Below are 21118 nucleotides of genomic sequence, written 5' to 3' on the forward strand. Positions count from 1 at the left end.
GGCCCAGTAGATTTGCCATCTGAAACAGCTGTGCTGAGGGACCTGGTGCTCAGGCCAACACGTTTGAACTGGCTGCAGCCTCACCTTGTGCATGGGGTGCCTGTTGGCCCCAAAGCGTGTTCGGTGCACTCCCAGGATGCATTTTCTGGCTTACTGCTCGTGGTCTGTGCACCAAGGCTGTTGCACAACTGCTTCAAAGTGCACTCCTGATGCATATTAAAATGCTAATGTCGTCACACCTCAAATATTCCCATTTTAAATTCACCTTTTTCTCAGAAGTCACAAATTTTAACATGTGTTATAATGGACTAAATTGTGGTCACAGACTTCTAATATGATAACCTGAACCGCTGATCTGTTATTTTCTTTAATCAATCATAGAAAAGAGGGAGGCAGTAATAAGATAATGCTGAGATTGAGAAACCTGGGCTTGAGTGTGGGGTAGCCCGGTAGGGCCTGTGGGATGTAGCACTAGTTACAGCAGGAGTACCGACGCTGGGGCCGTGCTGCAGCCCGCGCTTCCCAATAAAGTATGGCTGATGCTATAAGCGCTGTGCGATGTATCGGCGACTCATCTTCCAATCGGCCGTTCCCACGCTGTCCGTTTTATCTCAGTCGTTAATTTAATCCCGGCAGTAAATCGCTTCTCTTAAATCGCCCCGTCTCGGCAGCCAAGTGCGGCAGCCGGTCACTTGGCTGGTGGTTAATGGCTGTGGGTAACCGGCCCGTTAAGCCCCGTCTCCGGGGCTCGGCAGGCCCCCGTGGGTGACCGAGGGTCCCCCCGAGTGGCGTGGGGGGGGCCGGGGAGGCGGCAGCTCCGCGCCGGCCGCCCGCGGGGGGGCGGGAGGAGGAGGAGGAGGAGGAGGAGGAGGAGGAGGAGGAGGCGGCGGCGGCGGCGGCGGCGGCTAATCCTCCGCTGGCTGGCCGGGTGTGCGATCACTAGTGGGAGCTGGAGAGGGCGAGAGGAGGGGAAAAAAAGAAAACCCAAACCTAAGTGTAGAGGCTGCGAGCCGGGCGGGAAGGGGGTGTGTGCGGGCGGCAGCCTCGGGAGAGGGCAGCCCCGCGGCGCCCGCCAGCCTCCGCGGCCGGTAAGGAGGGCGGGGAGCGGGGATGCTGCGGCGGGGCACCTGCGCGGCCGGGGCTGCCTGGGGCGGAGGGGGGGGGTCCCGGGGAGCTGCCGTGCCCGGGCAGCGGCCTGCGAGCGCCTCGCCCCGCCGGCGTGACCCCGGGGCAGCCTCGAGTGGCCCCGGCTTCGTGGCCGCCGGAGCGAGGGGAGCGCCCCGAAAGCTCATTGCCGTCTTCCAGTCCAGCCCCGGGGCTCCGCTTGCCCCGGCGGGGGGCTCGGCGGTGGGCTGGCTTCCCCTGCCGCCCCAGGCGCGGTGCCGAGCGTTTGCCTTGGGCTGTTCCGCACTTGGAGCCGCGGCCGAGCGCGTTGCTCGCCCCGGCGGGTCGGCTGGTGGGGGGCGGCTGGCGCGCCTCTCCTTGACCACAGGCTGCGCCTTGGTGCCATCCCCTTACTTGCACGAAGCCAGAAGCTGGTGGTTAATCTTTAGTGCTACCCGAAACGTGCTTTTAAATCAAAATGCCAGTTTGTCAAGGTAGGTCTTGTTTTGGAACTGAAGGTGGTGGAGGACTCCGAATCTTTGGGAAGCAGCAATCCCTCGCACGGTGGTAGGGTGTTGGTAACTGATGGGCTTTGTCGCTTGTGATGGACTGACGTGAGCTCTGATTTACCAGTCAGATGATAGCACTCGATGTTTTCGGTGACGCTGTTCAGAAACGTAGCGTTTGGCTACTCAATTTAAGAACCTGATGAATGTAAATTACAGGCAGCGTCCCTGTTTAGGAGGCTCTTGTGGATAAAACCAGAAGGTGTGTCTAGCATCCCGGGTCTGACAGTGCAAAAAGCGGTGCCGGGGAGGGTGTGTGTGTTTAAAATTAAGGCAGGTGTGTAAGGATAATTCTCCAGCAGGCTGTCAGCATGTAGTCGTTTCCAGCTTGGATGCCTCTGAAGTGAGAGCTGGTGTCTGCTAGCCCTCACTGATTTTTCCCTTCCATGAACTGCTCTGATTGCCCCATGACCCCGTGTAAACTTTTAGCATCTGCAAGATGCCGTGGCAAGGAATTTCTTAGCTTTAACTTTGGTGTCAAACACCATACCCTTTTATTTTGAACCTTTGTTTGATAGCATCTATGTCTTGCATAAAGATATTGCAAAATCAGTTCTTGTTCCTCTATGTCCCATTCACGCTTTTATAAACTCCCAGCGAGCATTTCCCCTGTTGTCTCTTTTCCAGGCTGAAATGTAGTCTTCTGCTTCATTTAAAGTTTACCTTAAGAGAAGGGAAACGAGTACAGCCATCGTTATTTTCTGAGAATGGATCATTTTGAATGACAGGCACGTTAAAGTTAGGTTGTTAAAAGCTTCAGTCTCTGGGAATAACTCATGGAGGCGGTGTATGTTAATTTGACAGGGTGGCTACCATGTGATTGCCTATAGAGGACAAAACTGTCTCTCTCTGACAACTAGTGAGGATCTTACGGCACCGGTTACTCCTGATTTCTTTTCCTGGCAACGACTGCATGCGCAGGGAGTGGATTTCTTTCAGAGGTTTTCAAGAGCAACCAAAAAAACAAAGCAGCATTTTACTATTAGAGTGATATGTTAAATTCATAATCTGCCTGTAAGTAGATTCTCTGGTTCATGTGTTGAAATGTTGCCCTGTTATGAAACAGTTTTGCAGTTATTTCAAAATAAGGAGTCCGTCACAGTAAATACAACCTAAGGGCCTTGACTGTCTTCCCACAACCTAATACCCTGCTTGGCTTCAGCTGAGCTGCTCTTGATTGACACTTGTACAATCAGGACAAAAAATCTCAAGCCTTTGGGGTAGTTGTATCTGTACTTATCTATAGTTGTGTGTGTGTGTGTGCATCCCTGACCTACAGTCCTTCCTATGGGTCAGTATACTGAATGCTCTGGCTTCAAGTTAGCACTTAAGTACATCCTTAATTTTAAGGATATGAGTGGGTCCATTTTAATTGATGCACTTGTGTAATTAAAGTGATGCATGTGTTGGGGTCTTTGCTGCAGTGAGGCCAGAGCACTGATCGCTTTGCAGAATCAAGCCCTCAGGTCTTGAAAGTCTCTTTTAAAGAGCTTTGGTTGGTAATGATGTAAACTGACAGATTCACAAAGCCTGTTCCCAGCGTCTCGTCTTTCTTGTCTGTTTCTGTCATTCTTCTCTGTGTATTGTTTCCTAGAAAACAAAAGCTTCAATACGTAAGACATAATATCTGTTGCCAGGTGCAAGGAAACAATGAGAGGAAGTCTGATGCTCAGGTGGGAAATGATGTGTTACTAGTCCCAAGAAATAAGATTAACTTTTTTTTAGATGAATGTTTATGAGCTGCTCTGTTTCTTAGGCACTGATTGCTTGCTGTTGACTACGAAGCACTTACCTAGACTGTAAATCCTGTGGGGAGGGGATTGCTTTGCTTTGTCTTAAGAACGCAATACCTGATGCAGTGCGCTGTGAGGAGTGAAGGGGTGTCTCTGGGTCCAGCATAAATGCTGCTCCAAACAATGGCCATTGCAAGTAGTTTACAGCCTTGTCAGATAGAATATGGGAGAAGCCAGAAAAGTCTCTAAAAACTTGTGGCAGGTATTTTCTACTGACCCTAGGGTAGTTGCAAGCATAGAATAATATATAAAGCTACATGGTTATCTTTGTTGTCATTACTTAAGAAGTTGGTGAAGATTTATAGGCATATAGGTATTTGACTCGTATGTGCCAAAATGATCAAGATCATTATGCTGTAAATAACCACAAATATTGAACAGAAACAAATTTATTAGATCTATTGGTGGTACCCTGTAAAACAAACTAGAAAATATATCTTAGGCTTATTACCATTTGGATTTCTGTTCCTTTTCAGAAGACATGAGCTCCTATTTTTAAATTCTCTCAAACAAACTGAAAATGTTGCCATTGATGGGCAAAATTTGGAGGAAACTGATTAGAAAACACTGCAGTTTGGTCTAAAGTTCGCATGTGTCAAACTGGTTTCTTCACTTGTGCACATTTCAGACCTGCCTTGTTTCTGACAAGCACTTTCCTCTTGCTGTTTAGTACCTGGTTGAGGTAGCAAAAATGTAACAAGAGTTATATGATAAGGTTTTCAAAAAGTCTACAATTTGTAACATATTGATGATATTTATGAATTGTATCATGCTTTACATAAACAATGTTGTTCTTTTGAGTGCATAAAAGGGGGAAAGATTTATCTATTACAGCTTCTATAAGGTCTGGACTGTTTTGTAGTAAGGAAATTATTTTGAGGTAAGTAAAATACTTTATAAAGTAGTGTTTGATTGCTTTATACCATGTTTTTTCATGCATTACATTACTGAGTTTACTTTTCTCTGCTTAAAATGTCAACACCTCATCAAGCTGTAAAGAAATTCCTATGTGATCAATTATTCTTTATGATCAGTTCACGCCGCGCTGTGTGCGCACACCCAGGTGCGAGTGCTTACACAGCGCACACACAGAGGTGCGTGTATCTGCGTGGCTCTAGTATAAAGGCATTACATTTTAATTGCTCTCCTATGCAGAATATGTTTCAGGATTTTGATAAGAAGCAAAACCCAAAGGAACCTCTTTTCTTAGGCATTGCATCTCAGGGCTGGAGTCGCCACTAGCCGAGTGGTCTGTCCCTGCTCCAGCCTTTGTCTTCACGGGGTCGCTAACAGGGGCTGTATTCTCAGCCCAGCTGCCTGCTTTTCTGCCACTTATCGGAGTGAATATCTTTTAGGCCTCCAAACCTATGTTAAATTTGGTTATAATTGGCCAATAGGCTCAAAACTTACTAGAGAGGGTCTGGCAGATGTGTTTATCTGCAGATAAGCAAGTCTAAACATTTCCTTGGGAAAGTAGGCTGAAGGAGTTATTTTTCTGTTTGAGTCTGGATCTAAAGCAAGTCCTCAACTGGTGGTGCAATGGCCTGCTGGGAGGGCATTTGCATGGAAGTCATGATTACAGTTTTGAGCTCTATATAATTGTTATTTGGACTCATCTGTGGCGGCTTGCAGGACTGCAGATACAGGTCCACAGACTTTGCAGAGTTTGAGGAAATGGATACAAAAAATGAAGAGACTGGGGTGGTGATGTGAGTGTGGGGAGAGCATCGGTGAGCGTAGGTTCCCCCTTTACACGTTCCAGAAAGTTTTTCCAGCAGTGAGTGAACTGTAGTATGCAGGGATCTGCGTGTATACAGGTCTTGGGAAGTTTCTTTCCCCGAAACTGATGGTGTTACGCATTGAAAATTAATTCAGTGCTAAAGTCAAAATATATTGCCATGAACCTCTACGCTTTGATGTCATTAAGCCAAAGACTGTAGTTTCACAGACCAGGATGAATAAAGGCATGTATTTCAAATGTTCATTCTTTAAAACTACCACTTATTTCCTAACCCAAACATAACTATTGCTGTTTTTCTGAAACAAAAGCAAATATTGTTTGGGGTTCAGAAATATTTCACATGTAAAGCCTAAAATACAAAATAGGTTGTACATACAAAATATTTATAAAGCAGCCACTTAAAAGTTTTTAGAAGTTTAAGTTATTCAAGACTTATTCCCTGAAGCTATAAACGTATTTGCTCATGCATAACTTCACTGAGGAATACTTATGTGAATACAACTATGCACTTGCAGGTTTGTAGAATCAAGACCATAATTAGCTCTAGGTTAATTCTGCCCCTTTCCTAATTAAAAACACCCAGGTCAATTAAGGATCAAATGAGATATTACCTTTGTGATTATCTTCCTTAGCAGAAATAGCTGTTCTGATAAATATTTCCATTTCAGTATAATCTGACCTTTTGTCCAACTTGCTTTCCTTTATCCTTACCATTTTTGGCCAAAGAAAAGTAGTTGTAATTAAAACAGACTATGAAAAAGTGAAATGCTGAAGCACGTATTTTGTGCACATGTTTATTTTAGGGGAAAAAAAACCCATGGTGAGTGAAATAATAGATTTATTTGCCTCGGATTGATACTATGTATATGAACAGGGTTTGGCTAGTTTGTTTTTATCTCTCAAGTACACAGATACAGTTTTATTTGTAACTAGAGAGTTAAATACAATTTTCTGCATGTGTCTGCCAATTTCTCTCTTCTCCATTAGAAGTGATGATGAAATGACGTCCACAAGTGTGCATATAGACTAGAGTGCAGATGGTGTAGGTGTATGTACAGGCTAAATCTTTGCTAGTCAGATTTGCTTCAGAGCCTGTTGATTGTAGGCTCTGAACATACGTGAGAAGATTTGGACAAGGCAAAAATATTCTTGCTTCTGTGCCAGATGTAGTGCAAAGTCAGAATAGTGTAATGGAGATAAGGTTAATTAGCTATTTGCATTTGCTACTGAAGTTGGATGAACAGCTTTTTTTCCTAACAGGGAATTTCTCTTCAGGCATAACTATCCGGTAGTTTTTGTTAAAATGAATATAGCAAGACTTTTGTAGCCTGCGGAAATACAATTAAGTGTGTGCAACCATCATAGACTTCTTTTATTCATAGGCAAGTCTTGTAGGGTCTTGTCCTGCTAGAGAACCGAAGGGGAGAAACCCTTCGAGCCAAGCAGGGTTCTGTGGCTTCAAGGAGATGCCATAGGATTGGTCCGTAACATCTCTGTGTCTCAGTTTCTGTACAGTGGGGTGCAGACACAAGTACCCCTTATAGTGTTTTGAGACCCTGGGTCAAGAATGAGGTCAAGTCCAAGCTGCTGCTGTTGATGGTCAGAATGAGACTTCAGTTACTAAGAAGGCTGTGTTATGCTTTCATCTTTAAGAATATTAATGTGTAGTGTCTTCTTCCTTTATCACAAGCATTCATAGGGAGGCATTCAGGGCTACTATCTTCAGCACCTTGCAACTATAATGAATGTGAATCTTTGAATCTGTGTTGTGTTTAGAGTTTAAAATACTAGCATATTTCTGTTTGGGAGGTGGTAAGAAGTGTTTTGTCTTAAGACTGCCAGTGTGATTTCTATGTTCAAAGTACAGTCTGCCTAGCTTGGTGGTTTTCAGGGGACACCCATCACTGTCATATGAAATGAGCTTCTTGCAGCAGGAAGCATTCTTCCCACAAGTATTAATCTCCTTCTTCAAGTTTGCCTTGGCACAGATATAATTGCTTTACTATAGCTAAAGAGCAAAACCATTTTCCTCTAGAATTTTGGTATTAGTTGGAAATGTATGGTAAACTTCAGGGGGTTACCTTGGGGTTAACTCTGTTTATGCAGAGCACGTGAGTTATGCTTGCCAGCGGAACGTGAACAGCAATGGCATCACATAGATGCATATTTGTATTTTATGGAAGGAACACATTTTGTTGTTTTTTTTTTCCAACAGCCATTGGAGCAGCAGGCCAATCCATATTTGTGTTTTTGAAGAGGAAGAGGACTATGCTTTTAACTTGAATCTAATTAATTTTTCTGTGATAAACTGCATATCACAACAGTTTAGGCTTGTCTGTTTCCCTTGTGCTTCTTCCGCAAGCAAGTCAGAACTAATACCCTCACCCCCAGATGTTTACAATGGGGATTATGCAGCATTGTTAGGCTGTTCAGTGTGATAGGGATGCTGCTGATTGAGGACCTACAGAAATCAATAGTTTACTCCAATTAAAAATGAAAGAAAATAAAGATAACCTTTATTAACTTTTTTACTAAGATATCCATTGACAGGGAGTAATCAAGCCTCCCTGTAACTGAATTATGGAATTTCCGAGGACTGTTTCATTTTGAATGAAATTTGCTCTCCTGACAAGAACTGATGTGATCTGAATGAATCTGAATGTTTCGAACTCATGGAATTTTCTTATGACTTGCTGTTTTTAAGGCTTCGTGGAAGTTATTGGTTATTTAAGAATTAGTGCTTTAATTAAAAAAAAAAACCACCAAACAACCACAAAACCAAAGCAACACAAAGAATAGTTTCTAATCCTCTTGGTTGTAAACTTTATTCTTATTTTTTGAGGCTTAAATCTTGAGTTGTTTGACTTTGTGTGCATAATACCACTGGATTTACTTAACTTGGAGCTTGATTTGTGCATAAATGTTTTGCTAGCTTACTGCTAAAGAGTAGATTTCATACTTTGTGCAGAACTAAATTTTTCTGATTCACCTTGCCAGTTCAGGCAACGTGACTTGGAATGGTGTGAAGAAATGAGAGCCTGTCAAAAGGGTTTGATCTATTTTTATACTGCCCTTCTGCTCTCAAATGCTGCACATATATTTGAAATTATTAATCCCAGTGTAATTTCTTTTCTTAGTAGTATTTCAGCTGTTTCTATAAACCATTCTTGGCATTTCTTTTCTCTTTCTGCAAATTTAATAAAAACTAAAACTGTGTGACTCTACTTCTGTAAATGGATATATTCTTATGGGTTTAATCGTTGATGCTAAATCTTTTTAGAAGTTGCTGGGACCTTTGCGTACAGGCAGGAGTTGTCTTACATGTATTGAAATGCCTTTTAAAATGTTTTTTATGTTAGTCAAATACTGGACTTGGCTTAAGGTGAAAAATAAACTGTAAATAGTCTGATTGACTAAAAGCAGTGCTGTTAGGGATAAATTAATGACTTGAAGGCTGAGTTAATTTTTTAGAATTGCTTTGCCATAAAATTAAGGTCCTAAATGGGCAGTTGCTTTGGGAGTTGTTGGAGCATTTGAGGAGCTGCTGTGCCTAGCTCTTCTTTTTATCCTTCTTGCTGGAAGGTAGGGTCCTCAGCACTCTCAGAAGGTGGTGGGAATGAGCCTCGTCTGCATCAGTGTAAAGGCACCTGCCTTGTTTTGTCTCTTCTCCAGCTGTGGTGTGAGAGAATGTCACTCGCTGTCCTCAAGCAAAGAGTGACTCAATCCTCCTGAGAAGTGTGGCTGGGCTTAGCTGGCTAGTGCAGAAATGAACAGTTGAAGATGCTATCTTTCTCAGAAATTAATTTATTTTCCCTGTGACTCCAGAATAAGCAATACTCTTAAATGATACTTTTTTTTTTTTTCTGGTGTGCAACTAATATCCTAAAGAATACTGTTTTTTCATTGAAAATAGTGGAGGGCTGTACCCATGAGGTAGGGCAGAGAAGATCCAAACACAGCAATACCAACAGAGGTCCTGCAAAGTTACGACATTTAGTTTTGGTCTTGTGAATAGGCTAACTGATAGTAATGGTGTAACATGCAGAGCTTAACATGTTCTGAGTAGGTACACTGGTGCTAGGTGCTCAGATCCCCTCTGGACTGGAATGAACAAATGTAGCTTCAGAACCCTGAAACAAATCCTGTGAGTTGTCTGAAGGTATGGCCGAAGGAGAGTGCTGTCAGCCCAACCCTGGGGAGAGAAGCCACAAGAAAGTTTGCAGGGGAAGGTCAGGACTCTTACCGCTTCTTGCTTCTCACATTGGCCAAGGACAGAAGGGACAGGTTACTTCAGGCGGCAGCTGTCTATATGTTCTATTAATGGTTAGAGATCATAGTGAACATTGGAAAGGATTATAATAAAATCCTTGAAGGATGCGCACAGCAATTCCTGTTTTCATTCCAGGCTCCAGTGTTCACCCTTTCACTTAGTCTGCACTTTAAAGTGTACGTGTCACACCTATAAGGTAGGCATCATGTAATGAACAGCATGGATCTTTTTTATCTGCATAGATTATATCACTTAAACCACTATAGGCTGAAACAGTAAAATGATGCTTAAATTGGAATATCAGTCCAGTGGGGGGGGAAAAAAAAAAATCTGTCCTCTAAATGGCATTACTGTCCCAGGGAGCAGTTGCAAACCCAGATAGTCCTTTTTGGGTGACCACTGACTGATCATTACTGGTTTGGTAGTTTGTTGTCTTGATTTCAAAACATGCATATGCATCTCTGGTGCTTGTTAACTTCATTGAGCAGTATGAGTAGTCAGCACCTTTAAAAATAAAATAATTACCTTTCTTATTTTCCTTGTGCTGCAAGTTTTAATTCAGGCTTGTAAGGCCTTTGAACTACCCCAGGTGATGCATATGTTTCCTCTGAAAAGACAGATCTAAATTACAGGTGACTTTTCATTCTTCTTTTTTTTTTTTTTTTTTGGCTTTCTAGCAGATATTGATCCGGTTACCTGTTCTCGCTAGATGCAAGAATGGACTAAGCACATCAAATAAGGAGAGTGGTGAGAAATGAACAATAAATGAATGAGAAACTTTCTGCAGAGAACAACTTTTTCTGAATCTCATCATCCCTTCTGTATTTTCCCTAAGGTATATAATAAGGTGAGGAGTCGAACCACAGGCTGTATTCTTGAAAGGGCCTGTATCTGAGAGAGGGTAATTAGGGTGATTTTTATCCCACCATGAGGCACTGCCAAGCGTACCGCATGGACAGATCTATGTGCTAATCTTTGCTGAATGAGGAAGGAAACCATATGATGGTGGCGGTGGTGGCAGTTTTGTGTGGTTTGGGGGGGATGGGGAACCAGCTCTGGGCCGCAGCACAAGGGATGCATGTGTGAAGTCATTAATCTTGGGGGTTTGCTGCATTTTTTTTTTTCCTACAGCCCACACACAGCTTTTGGCTATGGGTATGGCATTTTCCAGCAGATGGCCTATTGCACAGGAAGGTGAGGATGATGGTGGAGACTTTCTGAGTGCGCTGATGTAGTCCACCCTTTCACACATATTCTTAAATTCTGTGAGCCAGTTCCAAAGGAACCCAGTACGTGACTGTAAACTTAGGATGTCTTTGCCTCTCCTTTTATTTTCTTTATTGTCCTCAGACATGGGTAAAAGTATGGCTCTGACATAATGTATGGCTGGACAAGGAGGATAATTAGTGCAGGTCTGGCCACCTCCCCCCTTCCCTTTTTTTTAAAAAGCAGGAAAACAGGTTACCTACAGAAACAGAAGAGCTGCTAAATGTTTGTTCAACTGCAAAACAAGGATCAGTTTATGCTCTTGAGAACTCTTTACATTTTGTTAATCTATGCAGGCCAAGATTTAGATTTGTAACGAGATAAACAGCTGTTTTTGCAATTAAAACTGGTACTAATGTCCTTTAAAAGACTGTTCCTTCTCTAGTTATCTGAATTCTGTCAGGAAAAATACACCACAGCTGACAGGATAAAGTCAAAGGTTTTTATTGCTACGAATGTATATAATTTGGGGGATGCAAACATAGTTTTGTTTTGCTAAGAGAAGTTGTGTGCTAAAATATCAGCTGTTGCATGCACTCTTAAAAGAGACGTCTCCACATTTAAATACAATAATTTGTCTGTGATGTTTCTTTCATAAAACTCTTAAAGGGAAAATATATTTTTTCAAATGAGTTGTTTTTTTGAAATGTTTATGTATCTGGGTTAAATATTTTACTGTGGTTTGTTACATTAGCACTCCAAGAGTGAAATTATATTATCTAAATTGAAAGAAATAATAAAACCAAATGTAAGTCTTGTAAAATACTTTTAAAAGGTGTTGCAAATGAGAAATCTTTAATTCACTAGTGAAAAATAAAATAAATGGGCTGCCTATTTGATGAATGAAATAATGAATTGATGGAGGCTGTTCTGCTATTTTTGTAACAAATGGAAATTTTATTTCCATTTAAGTGACTTTAGCTCCCCTTCTTCCTGTACTATTTCAGTTCTCTTTCAGCCACTAACCTCTTTTGTCATCCCCCCAGTTCCCTCTCTCCACAGTATTCCTCCCTGAACAAAAGCAGCCAAGTGCTGCGCTGCTTGTCAAATAAGCCAGTGTCAAAATTTTCATATGCTTTTATTGTTTAGAAGATGTTCCTTTGTTCCTATGAAAACTTTTGTTGAGTATTAGCTTAGCAGCAGTAATCATGGCATATAGTGATGATATTCTCCAATCAGATGATAAATGCTTGCTTAAAGCAGCTCTTTTACACATTCATTAATCAAGAAATGTTCTTGACACAGGGACAAATACAACTTTAATTTTTGCTTAAATGTACCATATACAAATAATACAATCCTGTTCATCAGTGAACGCGTGACAGATATACAGTAAGGTGCATAAAAGATATTAGGAGTGTATGTGAAACAACAGAAGAATATTCTTCTTCCACATGCTCTTGTTGAAATGATTGTGTACACACTTGTTTTTACAGTTTCATGGCTTCCTTATTTCTATGCACTTATGCATGCATTGATGCTTACTGATACGGATTTCAGAAGTTCAAAGAAACCTTTTGGCATTAGTGCTGCATCTATCCATCCTTACAGGGTGATGGTTCCCCTCTGCTTTATTCTCAGAGTCCAGGATGTATCAGCATCTAGATCACGTTTCTGACCAGAGTACATGGCAGCTCATGTGCACGGGGTCTTTTCCCCAAGACTACTGCCCACAACGGTCTTGTTGGTGTGAGGATGTGACCATATTGCATATGTAACCTCAGTGGTGAAACTTCCATTGGTATCAGTTGTCCTTACTGGTCCTGACTTAATAGGTTATTGTTGTGGGGAATGCCTCCAAATTCCTGCTTGACTTGACAGTTTCATGCAGTGCATGCTCAAAACAAGTCTTTGCACAGTATGAGTTTGCTGGAATCTATTTTCTCTCTTTTGACGTGGTAGAACTAACACTGGCATTCACTTGTGCACATTGTTTGAGGTCAAAAAAGTTATATGCAAAACAATACGTTCTGCTTCTTTATGAGAAGTGTAGAGAAGCCTCATTTATTTGTAGCAGTCTTCGGGTAGTTTGAAACGGAGGCAAGCCCCTGTGGCACAGAGAACAGTCGTGTGGACTTCAGCTCAGTCACTTTCCTTTTCTAATCAAGATTTTGAGGCATCTGCACTTCCTTTTGATCTGCTTTTGAAAGTGATGCTTGAGCTGGATCCTCACCTGCATCTCAGCTCTTTTTACTGTGGTGGTTTTTTTCCAATAAATGCAGATTCTGTGACTACTACATTTTGCTGATGGGCTGGCATTTGCAAAACCTGTGCCCATGTAAACTTTCTTCTTTCTTTGAGCCATAGCATTCCATCAGTAATGTTCCTATAGTATATATAAACCATCCTGGAGATGGCTTCCATGGGCCTTATCTTTAAAGTTAGTGTTTGTTTTTCATAGGGGTCCATCTGATATAATTGTCCAGAAAATAAGGTCTGACACTAGTGAGAATACAAATCATGTTGAGTTCTTTGCTTTGAGAGTTTCTCAATAAATTCCTGTCTGCCTTGAGTATTGAGATTTTTTTTCCAAATTCATGTCTGAAAAGATTTAAAATTTCTTTTAAACATCTGGTCATAACATTTCTTTGAGGAAGGTCTGCTCTCAAAATAGTACTTCTTGAAACCATTGTGTGCTTTCTGTAGGTGGTCGTCAACATCTGCTGGGGCCAGCTGACTGACTAACAAGATTAATATGTTTATTACTCATTGAATATGTCCATTTTTTTCCTCAGATTTTTCAAATAAAGCTTGGTATTTCTTGGTCTTTTTGAAGCCTAGGTAACCAGATCTGGATAAGTCAGCTTAACTTAAAGTTATTTTTTTGGGGGTAACTTGATTTTTGTGGCCAGAGGCATCAGTGTTCAGGAGATCCCCAAAAGGATCCCAGTTCAAATGACTAGCTGACATTTGTTACAATATCTGTTTGTTCTCTCTCTTGATGTATTTATGATCCTCCCAAGGAAGTTGAGGGATCCAGTCTGAACTGAGAATTCATAGTCACAAGGTGTGAGTGGCAAGTTAGTAAATGCATCATTTGTACGTAGTAGACTAGCGACTGCCATGTGCAGTTTAGCTATTCCTACAGATAAGTCTAGGGCATCATTCTGCAGGCGCAATTCAAGCGTAGCATCTCTGTCCTTCCACACTTTACTCCAACATGATGCTTACCATGTCAGTTGATGTAGGTCATCCAAAATGGGATTAGATGTCTGTAACCACCATAAGGTACCTGACGAACATTTCCAGTAGGTCCTTTGTTAATGAAAATAAAACAAGGGGCTACACCGAAATGTACTTAGTAGCTATCATCAGGATACTGCTGATATGTGAAGTGTCTCTTTAAAATAGTATACATGCATAAGATTTCACAAAAAAATTCAATCAAAATTGCCATAATTGTATACGTAGAAATAATATCACTGGCACTTTACAGTCCATTTTACTTCTGTGACTATCTTGAGAAAGATTCAACTAAATTGGATAAACCTGTCTGGCAAAAATTCTGCCTCTTCCGGTGTTACAATGGACTGCTCATTAGCAGGCTCACAGCAGACAACATGATTGTGGAACTCGTGATGGAAGAACTTTGGTTTTCTCTCCTCTGTGCTGAATTTCACGCTATTATGCCTTTGGGGTATTCCCTTCTGTTAGATTTAGTTTATGTGGGTTGTATGGCTCAATACTTACCAGAGGGAAGAACCAGAGGTGGTAAGTGACAAAGGTAAGGATTGTAAGCACTGTACTTCTAGAACTTTTTAAAAAGCAGGCTATGATATGGAGTGAGTGTACATCGTTTGCTTAAAAATATCTAGAGAACTTTACCAAACAACTTTTTACCTTACCTGTCAGATGTGTCTGTGTAAACATGGGAATGTCTCTTTGTCTTGTCAGAATTTCATTTTGACTTTTGGAGTTCTTACAGCTAAGCTTGTGGAGTGCTGCCATCTTACTGTCACTCAGAGAAGTTGGACTTGAAGGTGACAAGCACTGGGAGAGACTGACAAATTGAGACTTTTCACACTGAAAATTTAACAGAACTTGCAGTTTATCTGGTCTTTGGCTAAACTTGTTTATTCAGATTTAAGGTCTAGTCCTTAAATCTGACCCTGCAGCAATCAGTTAGAAGGTTGCCCTTGTGTTCAGCAACAGGAGGAAGGGGTGCTTGATGTGACGGAGTTGCAGACATTATGCTTATGAGTTACGAGGAAAGAATGGCAATATATGATATGAAAGGTCTGAAATGAAAGCAACAGCTGAATTTGTTCAGTTCAAAATGACCCTGCCAAAAGAGGCAAATGACATCACAAACTGGAAGGTCATTGTTTCTTAACAGACTTATAAAATAAGTTTTTATCCAAAAAATACACTGAGAAACTCAAATGATGATGAATAAACCACTTCAAACTCCTGGGAAACAAGCATCCTTAGCTATTCAGAAATCTTCAGAACTGCTAATGGAAAGGAGGTCTAACTTCATCTTAATGGATATAATCAAATTCCTCACTCTGCTACTGTCAGGTACGTGCATATTGTGTATTTTCCAGTGTCCTATTCCACTTGACCAAAAAGTCTGAAAATACAGAAATTACACAAGCTCACTTGGTTATTTTTACAGACCTTGAGAGGGTGCAGTGTCATTTGCCTTGTTTATTTTCCCTCAGTCAGCTCTTCCCAGTTCTTCTATCATCAACTGTGGAAATGAGTCACAATGGAAGCAGCAATGTAAAAAGTTTTGGGGTTTTTTTGTTAGTATGTGCAAATTACTATAGCTATGGGTAAAGTACTCTGTGTAGTTTCCCATTTTAAGACACAACTAAACTTAGAGTCTGAATAATTCTAGATAGAGACCTTTCCTGTTTATGACCCAGAAATTCTTGGAGCACATCCTCTTCTAACACTTTCCAACAGGTGAAAAGAAGCCTCCATTTTATTATTCCACAGATGCCCACTATTGTTTTCAGAAAACTAGCTCCCTCTTCTACTTTTTCCTGCTATGTCCTAGATCCACTTCTGCGAATAGAGGTGGAGACACCAGAAGTCCCCCATTCCAAAGAAGCATCACGTAGTACTGGGGTATTATCGTAAGCTCTCCCGCCTCCATCTTTGCCCTCACTGAGAATATGAGGAACAATTGTGGGGGACAAGCTTGTGTTTCTGAAGAACATCAGTTGCCTTCAGACCCTTTTTCTGTTCCCTATAGCATTTACTGGTTTTGCGTGCTCAAACTATTTTTGTGAGGTAGTTTTGACTGCTTGAAGACATTGCTTTGACACCTTAATTTCATCTTTTACTAAATCTTGTATGTAGTCAACTATTAATCTCCCCTTATAAATCCATTTCTTCAGCCCTGAAGTATCTCTTTGTTCTTACCCTCTGAGTTCTCCAAGTTTTCTAGCTTCTGTAGTGTCAGGTGCTAGGTGGGTACTGCTCAGTGGTTGTCAGACTTTCTGACTGTGTTCCAGTATTTAACAGTGTAGGCTATGTACAGATAGAACTCACCTAGGGGAACGTTTACCTCGTCTCCACGGAATTCAGCTTGGCTGTATTTAAGTCTACTGACTTTTCCTTCCTTAGCTGCAAAACCCTAGCAGTTTGTGGATTACAGTTAGTAAAAGCACCGTTTCCACTCATCAGTTTTAAAATAATTTTAATTTTCACTGGTTGTACTGCAGTTTTGTAGTTTGTTAGCTGTGAAAATAACATTTACTTTGGACCTTAATCCTATTAATTTTCATGCATGACTTTAAGTACAATATTGACTGAATTACTCTCTTTTCTCCCTTAAGAGATGGCTCAGGATGAGTGCTTAAAAACAGTCTAAAGAGCAAGGAAATAAGTTAGATATGTAAACCAGAACAATTCCATTAGCAATTTTCTTCATCTTGGTAAATTGCTTTTCTGCTACGTTCATCAGACATTCACCTTGAATGCAGTAACCTATTCAAACCATTTTTTATTGTGGTATGTTTATATACCTGCCCCCTCTGTATTTCCACGTTGCAGTTGTGACTGGTCACTTTAAGTGAATGCTGCTGCATGCATGCAAGGCCTCATCTGCTGTCTTGTGCCTCTGCAATTTTTCCATGGGCAAGGTGTTTTTTCAAGGAGTAGATTCAGGTGGTCCCTTCCTGTGTGTGTAGTTTAACACCTGCTAAATACATGACTCTGAGCTTGACACAGATTACCTGATTTTACTCCATTTCACAGAACAGAAGGTGCATTTAATTTATCATCAGGTGCTGTATCCATGTCACCGACTGTTTCTGGAAAGCAAGCAGTATTTTGGCAAAAGAACCTTCTGTAGCTGAGAATGGGTGCAGACAGAGATGCTCTCCCAGCCTGAGTGGTGGTAGAAGTGCACAGGCTACCTGTGGGTACTGGCCAAACAAGAAGTATGCTTCGTGTGCTTATAAACTCCCTGGGAGGGTCAGCAGACAAGAGTTAAAAGATACAGCCTTTAGTTATAGCTGTATGTTAAGCACATCCCATATATGCAAAGCAGTTTTGTTGTTGCGTAGTTTTATGTATGTTGTCTTGTGGGTTTACCTTCTCCTTGACAACACCCTTTTTTATCCAGTTCTCTTGCCTCTGATTTTCTAAAGCTTCCAAAAATGATGGATCATCTAATGGACTAGCTGTCACAACAGATTTATTGTGGATGTGAAAGTGTGTTTCGTACAACTTGAACATATCCAGAGAAAATCATATTCAAATGCTAGCTTTGTTCTCTTTCAGTGAACTCCAGCTGTTCTACTGGACACTGGTTTTTATCATTGTGCTAGACTAGAGGGTATATGTGTTGAGACTACAGATGCTTTTATCTAGTACAAATTTTGAAAGAGTTTAATTGTTGGCAGTTTACATTGCTCAACCTGTTTTATGCTTTCTATATAGTATACATGGAAACCACTAGCTAGAGAATCATACTTAGCAGCTGGTTACACTCTATATTTCTTTCAAGATCTTGTGCGAAACTTCAAAGTTTATGTCGACTTACAGAAAAAATAACGCTCGAGTATCAAAGGGAGAAATGAGTAGAGTACTCGATAAATGTTGGTGCTGGTTTGAGTGGTTCCACGTTGCCCTGAACACAGCTCGCTCACTTCTTTAGAACATGCACTGATATTTATATGACCTTTCTCTGTGATCCTTTCTAAAGGATTTTTGTCTATTAAAAAAAAAATCAGCAGTGGAAAAGTTTAAAACTAGGTTTTAAATGTGCATGAGGTAGAGGTGTATCTTGACTTTTTTGCTATTTTTCAGAGTTCATTTATGAACTGCCTTTAATCTCCTGAAGGAAACTAGGATGTTTATATTATGTCATTGGGCTCTCATTAGTCGGTTGCTTGTTTTTTAATAAGACTATAATTTCATTTGGCAAGCCAAAAACCTTGTCTTACCACCCCCTTCCCTCTGTCTATGTTTGCAAAGCCCAAGAAAGTCTTTGTTTGCAGAATGTTGTGTTTCAAAGCAAACCAAGAAACCCCTAGACAAAATAATTCAACTCCCACTCCCTAGACTGGTAGGTGCTAACGCTGTGCCTGTAACATTCCTGGGGAGCCCTTAGCTTGCTCAGCATTGCAACCCCCGCAACACCAGAGCAGCCAGGTGAAAGCAGCCACAAGCTCAAGGGCGTGGGTGAGTCATAGCTCCACCGGCTTCCAGGGTGGCTTGAGAACACTGATGAAGAATAGTTGGATAAAATGAAAGTCAAGTTGTTGTGTTTAAGGACTACAGAAGAGAGAAGCTTTTAAAATTATTATTATTATGATTTATTAGTTAACAAGGTTGACCCATGAATTTGGGAATTATTACTCCTCTGAAGTTTAAAGACATAAATTGAGTGTGTAATTCACTTGAATAGAGGTTACTAAGTATAATAGTTATGCTAGGAGTGTAGACTGTCACATTTTAACTTCCAGCAAAATCCTTGTTTGTTATCTTTCTTACTTACTAGGTTTTTTAGTGGCCCGCTCTGACAGGGAACATGGTGTCTGTGTCTCTCCATTTGATTTTCTTCTTTCTGTGTCATTGTATTGGTAAATGGGGTTCATCTCACTTAACTTTCATTCTCTAATGTTTCTCTGTAGTCAGTGATGGGAAATGGACCCTCCTGAAGAAGTTCAATTTGTCCTATCCTAATATGAAAGTGTTTTAAGACAGAGCGATGAATATTTGTAAACTCAGGGTCCTTTTACTTGAGGTATCAAAATAATGCTAGGGCTTGTAATGAATACATGTGGGAGATAAATTACACCTTTTTTTAGTTAAATACTTCTTTGATCTCTGTATGAGTGCCACTCCTTTTTATTTATTTTTTTGTTCTTATTTAGGAATTATTTGAGATGCAGAGGTTAAACTGTGACTCTAGTAGGGTTTAGGACCCCCAACATCAAAATAAGCTTTTGAGATTAATTCCTTCCACCTCTCTTGAGGAATCCTAATTAGGAGCAGACTGATCAACCAGAAGCTACCTAGAGGAGCTCCCTGTGCTCTGGGCTTCTCTTTCAGCCTTTTCTGGCAGCAGACCAGAGAGACATCCTGGGTCACTTTGCAGTTCTCTGTCTGTTCATCTATTACACAACTCCTTTTGTAGAAGTAGCAAGTTTCTTCTCCTAAAGGCTGAATGTCTGTTTTCTGTTTCTCCCATGTGGAGGGTGTTTTCTGATGCTGCGCTGTGGAGCTGCAAGGACCTTTCTTTTCATTTCCAGCCTGAACATCGTCACAACTGGTTCATACACAATGCTTGATATTGCCCTTACCATAAATACTGTTTTTTCCTCTCTGCTATTTGTGCCTTTCTGGCCCTCCCTTGATAGGCTCTTAGCCTTTGTTTTGCTAAGGTATGTTAGCCAGGGTAGGAAAAGCTAGTGTCACTTTTCACATGTGCTTTCACTTACTATTGCTTCTTGGCAGATGTAGCTGCAGCAAGGCACTAAGTGGGAAGGTTTTTAGTGACATTTTGTTGTGGGCAAATCCCGGTGGGCAGCTCAGCCCCATGCAGCCAGTCACTCACTGTCCCCCAGCAGGGTGGGGGAGAGAACAGAAGGGAAAAAGTGAGAAAACATGGATTGAGATAAAGATAGTTTAACAGGTAAAGCAAAAGCTTCACAGGCAAGCAAAGCAAAACAAGGAATTAATTCAGCAAGCAGATGTTCAGCCATCTCTAGGAAAGCAAGGCTTCATCACACCTAACGGATACTTGGGAAGACCAACACCATAAGTGCGAATGTCCCCCCTTCCTCGTTCTTCCCCCAGCTTTTATTGCTGACCATGATGTCATATGGTCTGGGACATCCCTTTGGTCAGTTGGGGTCATCTGTCCCAGCTGTGTCCCTTCCCAACCTCTTGTGCACCCCCAGCCTACTCGCTGGCGGGGTGGTGTGAGAAGCAGAAAAGGCCTTGATGCTGTGCAAGCACTGTTCAGCAATAACAAAAACATCTCTATGTTATCAACAGTGTTTTCATCACAAATCCAAAACACAGCACCATATGAGCTACTATGAAGAAATTAACTCTATCCCAGCCAAAACCAGTACGTGTTTCCTCATCGGCAGGGTAGGGAATATGAGTCGGGCAGCTGGTGGGCTAGTGTGGACAAAGGCAAGGAAATGCAAAATGAAGATGTGATCTATTTTCAATGGCTGGTGCACTTAGTCCAGAGTCAAATCAGATGATTTCTGGTGTGATGTGCTTGCTTTTTGCCTTTCCTTCCCCCCACCAAGGTTAATTGGTCTGTGTGTACGTGTGTCCGCATTATTGAAATTCCAGTGGTAGCAGCATGGGACTGAATGTTATGTGGTGCGGCAGTGACCCCTGACTATGGGTGGTGGCTGTAGTGAGGCTTCCCAGCAGAACATGTTCTGGTTTTACGGTACCTGCTTTTTCCCACCCTGGTCAGTCTGATTCAGTATTCTCCTTCTCCTGTTGTAATCAGGAGCATGTCTTGGGGTCAGGAACACCTTTCCCTTTGCTGAGGTAAGAGGAGCTCCTAAGCTAGATGCTACTGAGAACAAACTTACGGTGGCAACTCTAAGCAATGTAAAAACTTTCTCCTGTTAATTTATTATAAGTTGCTTGCAGCTAGACAATCTATTTGTTTTCTCAGAAGTTTTAGACTTCTAAATACCTGACTTGTCACACCATACATTTGCTTCCCATTGCAACTTTCAACTGTAGGGCCTAATTTGTGAAGTGCATGGGCCCAGGTTCTCTCCACTGTGCACAACTTCTGAGCACAACTAAAGTGAATGTAGGTAAAGATAGACTAATTACAGTGGAACTACATGATATCATGGTGTCAAATCATATTTGATAAACTCTTGAGTCCTTGCTGGTACTTCTACCAAAAAAAGTATTAAGATGTTATGGACTA

At 41.3% G+C, this 21118-nt stretch overlaps 1 protein-coding gene across 1 annotated transcript in view; it reads left to right on the forward strand.

The window, feature by feature from the left end:
- Positions 1-1050: 1050 nt before the first annotated feature.
- The window catches only part of BMPR1B (bone morphogenetic protein receptor type 1B), a 260892-nt gene continuing 240824 nt past the window's right edge, over positions 1051-21118 (forward strand). Inside the window, exon 1 of the mRNA XM_074866783.1 lies at positions 1051-1088. The gene's annotated coding sequence lies outside the window, so the exon portion shown is untranslated. The remainder of the gene's footprint in view (positions 1089-21118) is intronic.

The sequence above is a fragment of the Strix uralensis genome, chromosome 4, assembly GCF_047716275.1.
Source record: "Strix uralensis isolate ZFMK-TIS-50842 chromosome 4, bStrUra1, whole genome shotgun sequence".
Classification (NCBI taxonomy): Eukaryota; Metazoa; Chordata; class Aves; order Strigiformes; family Strigidae; genus Strix; species Strix uralensis.